Source organism: Tamandua tetradactyla, chromosome 4, assembly GCF_023851605.1.
Source record: "Tamandua tetradactyla isolate mTamTet1 chromosome 4, mTamTet1.pri, whole genome shotgun sequence".
Lineage (NCBI taxonomy): Eukaryota > Metazoa > Chordata > Mammalia > Pilosa > Myrmecophagidae > Tamandua > Tamandua tetradactyla.
Window position 1 is genome coordinate 61,782,770 of NC_135330.1, and position 9,950 is coordinate 61,792,719.

The following is a 9,950-nucleotide window of genomic DNA, read 5'->3' on the forward strand; positions in this document are numbered from 1 at the left end:
TATGTGATGATTTTGTGAGTTATTGATTATATAACAAGAATGAAATGATCGTATGGTAAGAATGTTTGTGTTTGTATGTGGTTATGTTTCACAAAATAAAATTATTATGGTCAAGAATACACATTGAAAAAAAAAAAAAAAGGATGTAATGGAGAGGCTGGAGGGAACTGCCTGAAAATGTAGAGCTGTATTCCAGTAGCCATGTTTCTTGAAGATGATTGTATAATGATATAGCTTTCGCAATGTGATTTTGTGATTGTGAAAACCTTGTGTCTGATGCTCCTTTTATCTACCTTATCAACAGACGAGTAAAATGTATGGAATAAAAATAAATAATAGGGGGAACAAATGTTAAAAAAAAATTAGGCCTAGGAGTCTCCCCCCCAAGAGAACATCTTTTGTTGCTCAGATGTGGCCTCTCTCTCCCAGCCAACACAAGCAAACTCACTGCCCTCCCCCTCCCTATGTGGGACATGACCCTCAGGGGTGTGGACCTTCCTGGCAACTTGGGACAGAAATCCTAGAATGAGCTGGGATTGAGAATCAATCAAGGAATCAAGGGATTGAGAAAACCTTCTCAACCGAAAGGGGGAAGAGAGAAATGAGACAAAATAAAGTGTCAGTGGCTGAGAGATTCCAAACAGAGTTGAGAGGTTATTTGGAGGTCATTCTTATGCATTAAATAGATATCACCTTTTTAATTAAGGCCTCACAGAGAGGCTGGAGGGAACCGCCTGAAAATGTAGAGCTGTGTTCCAGGAGCCATGTTTCTTGAAGATGATTGTATAATGACATAGCTTTCGCAATGTGACTGTGTGATTGTGAAAACCCTGTGTCTGATGCTTCTTTTATCTACCTTATGGACAGATAAGTGAAACATATGGATTAAAAATAAATAACACAGGAAACAAATGTTGAAATAAATTTAGTAGATTGAAATGCTAGTGATCAATGAAAGGGAGGGGTAAGGAGTATGGTATATATGAAAATTTTTTTGTTTTCTTATTTCTTTTTCTGAATTGATGCAAATGTTCTAAGAAATGATCATGATGATGAATATGCAAATATGTGATGATATTGAGAATTACTGATTATATATGTAGAACGGAATGATCATATGTTAAGAATGTTTGTGTTTGTATGTTGGTATGTTTAATAAATAAAATTTTAAAAATTATGAAATAATGAAATGTTTACATGATGTTTTATCTTACAAAATTTAGGTATACTGCAATGATGTGCTAATTCTTAGAACAAATAATAAATAAAATGTTCAGTTTCTTTTTGTTTGTTTTTTGCTGAGCGAAGAGGATGAGACCAGAGTTCTGGGCCAGGAGTTGACCTTGTGGAAAGTGCTCCCCAGTGCCTGAAAAGTGCTTTAGAACAAGACTTAATGTACTCTTACCCATCAGTGACTCACTGACAAAACAGAATTGGTTTTAGCCATTCCATATCAGGGGCAAATTCAGGAGTATTGGCTTATTCTTCAAGATGCTGGTTTTAGGGCTATCAGGAAGCCACATCTATAAGATAACTTGCAAAATGGAATGTAGGGAGTGAGGTTTCCCTGGGTGGAAGGCCAGGAACACATAGCACATCCATGATGAGACCCTATGCCTAGAGCCAAGATGGCGGCTTACTGAGGAGTGGGATTTAGTTCAGCCTCCAGAGCAGTTAGTAAATAGCCAGCAACAGTAAAGAACAACTGCTGGGGCCACATCAGTGACCAGACATACAATGTACCCCCGTCTGGATAAAGCCAGACCGGCTGTGAACCCACTTAGAACTGTGAGTCCCCCAAGCCACGGTGGCTGGTGCCCCTCCCCCATAGGCTGCTTCCCAGAGGGGAAAGGAAAGCGACTTTACCAGCAGCAGGGGCTGAGTGCAACCAAACACCAATTGTGGAATTAATTAACAAATACTGACTACTAAAAATAGGCCTCCAGCTCAGCTGAACCTCGAGTAAAAGCTGAGTTTGCTGGGTTTTGCCCTGGTGCAGAGAGGGCAGAGCTGACAGAAAAAAGGAAGAAAAAAAAAAACAGAGTTTTTTTGGATCGACCAGCACAAAATACTTCTAAGGGTCTAGGCCCTGAAGGAAAGGAGAGGGCACATAGGACCTGGAGATATGCACAGCAACCTACCAAATTAAGCTCTTGACTGGCAAACCCAAGGACTGGGAGTCCTGCTTTGAAAAGGATTTTAGTTTACCTTTCCTTTTTTGTGGCTTTGTTTCTACAGCTGCAGGGCTTCTCAGGCTCCAACTGCCCCAGGCATAGGCAGAAGTAAACTTGTTTGGCTATTTGTACAGAGGCTGTGCCTTCCCCAGAAGAGAGGTGAGGCCCAGCTCAGGTAGAATCCCTCCCTCAAGGAATTCAGACCCCAGAGTCTGGAAAACTGAAGTGATTAAAGTCAGCCTACAACCTCTCCTGTCTCAATCACATCCCCAGCAGGGAGAGTCTGCTGGAGTCAAAGATACCACATCACCTTCTGTTGGTGGGACCTGCAGGCAGACAAGTGCCACATACTGGGCAGGATAGGAAAAAACCTTTCAACATTCTGGGTCTCACTCTCAGGGGAAACCGATGCAGGTGACTCTTTCCTCCTGACAGGAGGCCAGTGTGGTCTGGGAAAATCTGATTGGGGTCTATAACACCTAAGTAGACCCTCCTAAGGGGGGAAAAAAAGGTACCATACAAGCCGGGCAAGATACAAGAACTGAAAAATTTTGATCTATTAAACAAAACCTGAGCTAGAGGTCTACAATAAGTGGAACTGAATGTCAAAGAACAGACAGACAGCAAACTTATCTTGCAAGAAAATCCTAGGTAAAAAAGTGAGAACAATCTCCAGAATAAACTAATTAAAGAAATGAAATGCCTAGACACTAGCAAAAAATAACAAATCATACTAGGAAAATTGAAGAGATGGCCCAGTCAAAGGAATTAACCAATAATTCAAATGAGATACAGGATTTGAAACAATTAATTCAGAATATTTGAACAGACATGGAAAACCTCATCAAAAATCAAATCAGTGAATTGAGGGCAGATATAAAGAAGGCAAAGAATAAACAAAAAGAAGAAATCAACAGTCTGAAAAAACAAATCACAGAACTTATGGGAATGAAAGGCACAGTAGAAGAGATAGAAAAAACAATGGAAACCTACAATTTTAGGTTTCAAGAGGCAGAAGATAGGATCAGTGAACTGGAGGACGGGACATCTGAAATCTGACAAGCCAAGAAAATATAGGCAAAAGAATGGGAAAATATGAGCAGGGACTCAGAGAACTGAATGACAAATGAAGCGCACGAATATATGTGTTGTGTGTGTCCCAGAAGAAGAGAAGGGAAAAAGAAGAGGAAAACTAATGGAAGAAATTATCACTGAAAATTTCCCAACTCTTCTGAAAGACTTAAAATTACAGATCCAAGAACTGCAGCATACCCCAAACAGAATAGATCCAAATAGACGTACTCCAAGACACCTAGCCATCAGAATGTCAGATGTCAAAGAGAAAGAGAGAATCTTGAAAGCAGCAAGAGAAAAGCAATTCATCACTTACAAGGGAAGCCCAAAAAGACTATACACAGATTTCTCAGCAGAAAACATGGTGGAGAGAAGACAGTGGGATGATAAGTTACTAAAAGAGAAAAACTGCCAACCAAGAATTCTATATCCATCAAAAGTGTCCTTCAAAAATGACGGGGAAATTAAAACATTTTCAGACCAAAAAATCGCTGAGAGAATTTGTGATCAAGAGACCGGCTCTGCAAGAAATACCAAAGGGAGCACTAGAGACAGATAGGAAAAGACAGGCGTGAGAGATGTGGAGGTGAGTGTAGAAGTGATTTGTTAGATACTAATATCTAACAAATTAGACTTCAAATGTAAAACAATTAAAAGAGACAAAGAAGGACACTATGTACTAATAAAAGGAACAATTCAACAAGAAGACATAACAATCATAAATATTTATGCAATGAGTCAGAGTGCTCCAAAATATAGGAGGCAAACACTGAAAAGAGAAATAGACACATCTATCATAATAGCTGGAGACTTCAATTCCCCACATTCATCAATGGAGAGAACATCTAGACAGAGGATCAATAAAGAAACAGAGAATTTGAATAATACAATAAATGAATTAGACTTAACAGACATTCATAGAACATTATACCACACAACAGCAGGATGTACCTTTTTCTCAAGTGCTCTTGGATAATTCTCAAGGATAGACCATATGCTGGGTCACAAAGCAAGTCTCAATAAACTTAAAAAGATTGAAATCATACAAAACACTGTCTCAGATCATAGAGGAATGAAATTGGAGATCAATAATAGGCAGAGGGACAGAAAATTCAAAAATGTATGGAGGCTCAACAAAGCACTCTTACACAACCAGTGGGTCAAGGAAGAAATTACAAGAGGAATCAGTAAATATCTCGAGGCAAATGAAAATGAAAACACAACATATCACATTTATGGAATGCAGCAATGGCAGTGCTAAGTAAGAGGGAAATTAATTGCCCTAAATGCCTATATCAGAAAAGAAGATCAAAAATCGGTTTATTAACTGTTCACTTGGAAAAACTTGAGACAGAACAGCAAACAAACCCCAAAGCAAGCAAAAGGAAAGAAATAATGAAGATTAGAGCAGAAATCAATGCAATTGAGAACATGAAAACAATCAAGAAAATCAAATGAACCAGAAGTTGGTTCTATGAGAAAATCAATAAGATTGATGGACCCTTAACAAGGTTGACAAAAAGAAGAAGAGAGAGGTGCAAATAAATAAAATCAGAAATGGAAGAGGAGACATAACCCTGACCCCACAGAAATAAAGGAGGTAATGAGAGGATACTATGAACAGCTTTATGCTAATAAACTAGACAATGTAGATGAAATGGACAACTTCCTAGAAAGGCATGAACAACAAACATTGACTCAAAAAGAAACAGATGACCTCAATAAGCCAATCACAAGTAAAGAAACGGAATTAGTCATTAAGAAGCTCCCCAAAAAGAGAAGTCCAGGACCAGGTGGCTTCACATGTGAATTCTACCAAACATTCAAGAAAGAATTAGTACCAATTTTGCTCAAACTCTTCAAAAAAAACTGAAGAGGAGGGAAGGCTACCTAACTCATTCTATGAAGCCAACATCACCCTCATACCAAAGCCAGACAAAAATATTACAAGAAAAGAAAATTACAGACCAATATCTCTAATGAATATAGATGCAACAATCCTCAACAAAATTCTTGCAAATCAAATCCAGCAGCACATTAAAAGAATTATACACCACGACCAAATAGGATTCATCCCAGGTATGCAAGGATGGTTCTAGCCAGAGCAATTAGAAAAGAAAAAGAAATACAAGGCATCAACATTGGAAAGGAAGAAGTAAAACTCTCACTGTTTGCAGATGATATGATACTATATGTTGAAAATCCCGAAAAATCCACAACAAAACTACTAGAGCTAATAAATGAGTACAGCAAAGTGGCAGGTTACAAGAGCAACACTCAAAAACCTGTAGTGTTTCTATACACTAGTAATGAACAACTAGAGGGGAAAATCAAGAAAAAAATTCCATTTACAATTACAACCAAAAGAATAAAACATTTACGAATAAATTTCACTAAGGATACAAAAGACCTATATGAAGAAAACTACAAGAAATTGCTAAAAGAAATCACAGAAGGCCTAAATAAATGGAAGGGCATACTGTGTTCATGGATTGGAAGACTAAATATAGTTAAGATGTCAATTCTACCTAAATTGATTTATAGATTCAATGCAATACAAATCAAAATCCGCAAAACTTACTTTTCAGAAATAGAAAAGCCAATAACCAAATTTACCTGGAAGGGCAGGGTGCCCTGAATAGCTGAAAATATTCTGAGAAAGAAAAATGAAGTTGGAGGTCTCACACTACATGACTTGAAGGTGTATTATGAAGCTACAGTGGTCAAAATAGTATGGTACAGGCATAAAGATAGATATGCCAACCAATGGAATCGAATAGAGTGTTCAGATACAGACCCTCTCATCTATGGGCAACTGATCTTTTATAAGGCAGTCAAGCCAACTCACCTGGGACAGAACAGTTTCTTCAATAAATTGTGCCTGAAGAACTGGATATCCACATGCAAAAGAATAAAAGAGGATCCATATCTCACACCTTATAGAAAAATTAACTCAAAATGGAACAAAGACCTAAACATTAGATCTAAGACCATAAAACTTTTAGAAGAAAATATAGGGAAACATCTTATAAATCTTATAATAGGAGGTAGTTTCCTAGACTTTACACCCAAAGCACAAACGTTGAAGAAATAAATAAAATATGGGAATTCCTCAAAATTAAACACTTTTGTGCATCAAAGAACTTTGTCAAGAATGTGAAAAGACAGCCTACACAATGGGAGATAATATTGGAAACAATATATTAGATAAAGAAAGGCCTAGTATCCAGGATATATAAAGAGATTGTTCAACTCAACAACAAAAAGACGAACAATCCAATTACAAAATGGGAAAAAGATATGAACAGATACTTCTCAGAAGAGAAAAATCCAAATGGCCAAAAGACACATGAAAAGATGCTCAACTTCCCTGGCTATTAGGGAACTGCAAATCAAAACCACAATGAGATATCATCACATCCACCAGAATGGCCATTATCAATAAAACAGAAAATGACAAATGCTGGAGAGGATGTGGGGAAAGAGACACTGTTGGTGGGAATCTTAGATGGTACAACAGCTGTGGAAGGCAGTTTGGTGGTTCCTCAGGAAGATAAGTATAGGATTGCCATATGATCCGGCAATACCATTGCTAGGTATTCATTCAGAGGACATGAGGACAAGGACACAAATGGACATCTGCACACCAATGTTTATAGCAGCATTATTTACAATTGCCAAGAGATGGAAACAACCCAAATGTTCATCAACAGATGAGTGGTTAAACAAGCTGTGGTATATACATATGATGGAATATTATGCAGCTGTAAGACAGAATAAAGTCATGAAGCATAAAACAACATGGATGAACCTTGAGGACATTATGCTGAGTGAAATTAGCCAGAAACAAAAGGACAAATAAGGTATGGTCTCACTGATATGAACTAACATTAGGAATGAACTTGGAGAATTTCAGTTAAGAACAGAGACCATCAGGAGATAGAAATAGGGTTGATATTGTGTAATTGGAGCTGAAGGGATACAGATTGTGCAAGAGGAATGATTGGAGAAATTCAGAAATGGATAGCACAATACTACCTAACTGTAATACAATAATGTTAGAACACTGAATGAAGTTGAATGTGAGAACGATAGAGGGAGGAAGGCTGGGGGCACAAATGAAATCAGAAGGAAAGATAGATGATAAAGACTGTGATGGTATAATCTAGGAATGCCTAGAGTGTGCAATGATAGTGCCTGATTGTACAAATTAAAAAATGTTTTCACATGAGGAAGATCAAAGGAATGTCAATATTGCAGGGTGTTGAAAACAGATGGTAATTCATTTTTCAAAAATTTAACTTATGCGTGAGACTAAAGCAAAAATTGGTTATTTGGTACAAAATTTATATTTTGACTAGTGCATTTCCTAATATAACTTATGTGGACAGTTTAATTAAACACTATAAGTACATGGAACCTTAGGTGGGGCATGAGATTTTGTAGGTTTGTCCAGAGTGATTTGAACAGTGAATAAAAAAGTATTTGCAAAGTTCTCTTGGGGGAATGGTAAGAAAGGGGGAGGATTCAACTTCCCCATGTGGAGAATTCCTGATATTCTCACAAACAGTGGGGACAACCAAAGCAAGAGGCCGAGCCCTAAATCTTGGAGTTTGTTCATATGAAAATTATCCCTGCAAAGCATAGGCTAAGCCTACTTAAAATTAGGCCTAAGGGTCCCCCCAGAGAACCTCTTTCGTTGCTCAGATGTGGCCTCTCTCTCTCTCAGCCAACACGACAAGCAAACTCACTGCCGTCCCCATCTCTACATGAGACGTGACTCCCAGGGGTGTAAATCTTCCTGGCAATGTGGGACAGAAATCTGGGAATGAGCTAGGTCTCAGCATCAAGGGATCGAGAAAAACTTCTCAACCAAAAGGGGCAGAGAGAAATGAGACAAAATAGAGTGCCAAAGGCTGAGAGATTTCAAACAGAGTTGAGAGGTTATCCTGGAGGTTATTTTTATACATTATATAGATATTACCTTTTTAATTAAGGTGTATTGGAGAGGCTGGAGGGAAATGCCTGAAAATGTAGAGCTGTGTTCCACCACCCACACTTCTTGAAAACGATTATAATGATATGGCTTTCGCTGTGTGATTGTAAAAGCCTTGTGTCTGATGCTCCTTTTATCTATGGTATGGACAGATGAGTAAAACACATGGATTAAAAGTAAATAGATAATAGGGGGAACAAATGTTAAAAAAAATTTAGTAGATTGCAATGCTAGTGATCAATGAAAGGGAGTGGTAAGGGGTATAGAAAAAATAGGGGAAATAAAGACTAAAGTATACTGGGTAAGAGGAAGTACAGATGGTCAATGAGAGGGAGGGGTGTGGGACATGGTATGTATGAGTTTTTTTCTTTTTTCTTTTTATTTCTTTTTCTGAATGGATGCAAATGTTCTAGGAAATGATCACGGTGATGAATGTACAACTATGTGATGATATTGTGAGTTATTGATTATATGTCAAGAATGGAATGATCAGTCCCCGGGCCAAGATGGTGGCTTAGCAATGTGCGTGTTTTAGTTTGTCCTCCAGAACAACTACTAAATAACCAGAAACAATGCAGAGCAGCTCCTGGGGTCACGTCAGTGACACAGCGTAACCCAGTCTGGACCAGCTGGACCAGCTGCGAGCCCCCCAGAACCGTGAGTTCCCCAAACCACAGTGGCCAATGCCCCTCCCCCACAGGCTGCTTCCCATAGGGGAAAGCAAAGAGACTACCAACAGCAGGGGCTGAGCCCAACCAAACACCAATTGTGGAATTAATTAACAAATTCTGACTACTAAAAATAGGCCCCCAGCTCAGGTGAACCTGGTCAAAGTGGAGGTCGTTCATTTTTACCCTGGCGCCAAGGGGGCAGGGCTGACAGAAAAAGAAAAAAAAAAGGAAACAGAGCTTTTTGTGGCTGTGTTTCTACAAAGGCTTGACTGCCTCTGGATACAGTGGCAGGGCTTCTCAGACTGCAACTGCCCCAGGCACAGGCAGAAACAAGCTCGTTTGAGGGCTTATCTAGAGCCTGTGCCTTCCCCAGGGAAGGGGTGAAGCCCAACTCAGGTAGAATCCCTCCCTCAAGGAATTCAGACACCAGAGCTTGGTAATTTGAAGCCATTAAAACCAGCCTACAACCTCTCCTCTGTCTCCACCATGCCCCCAGCAGGGAGAGTCTGCCAAAGTTAAAGGTACCACATCATCTTATGCTGGTGGGACCTGCAGGCACACAAGCACCACATACTGGGCAGGATAAGAAAAACAGAGTCCAGACACTTCACAGGAAAGTCTTTCAACCTGCTGGGTCTCACCCTCAGGGAAAACCGACACAGGTGGCTCTTTCCTCCTGATAGGAGGCCAGTTTGGTCTGGGAAAATCCGGCTGGGGTCTGTAATACCTAAGTAGACCCAACTAAGGGGGCGGGGGAGGTACCATACAAGAAGGGCAAGAAACAAGAAAACAAGAACTGAAAAATTCTCCCCTGTTAAACAAAACCTAAGCTAGAGGTCCAGATAAAGCTGAACTGAATGTCAAAGAACAGATAGCAAATTCACCAGCAATAAAACCCTAGGTAAAAGAAGTGAAAGCAATCTCCAGAATAAACTAATTAAGGTAATTAAATGCCTAGACGCCAGCAAAAAATAACAACTCACACTAGGAAAATTGAAGATATGGCCCAGTCAAAGGAATAAACCAAGGATTCAA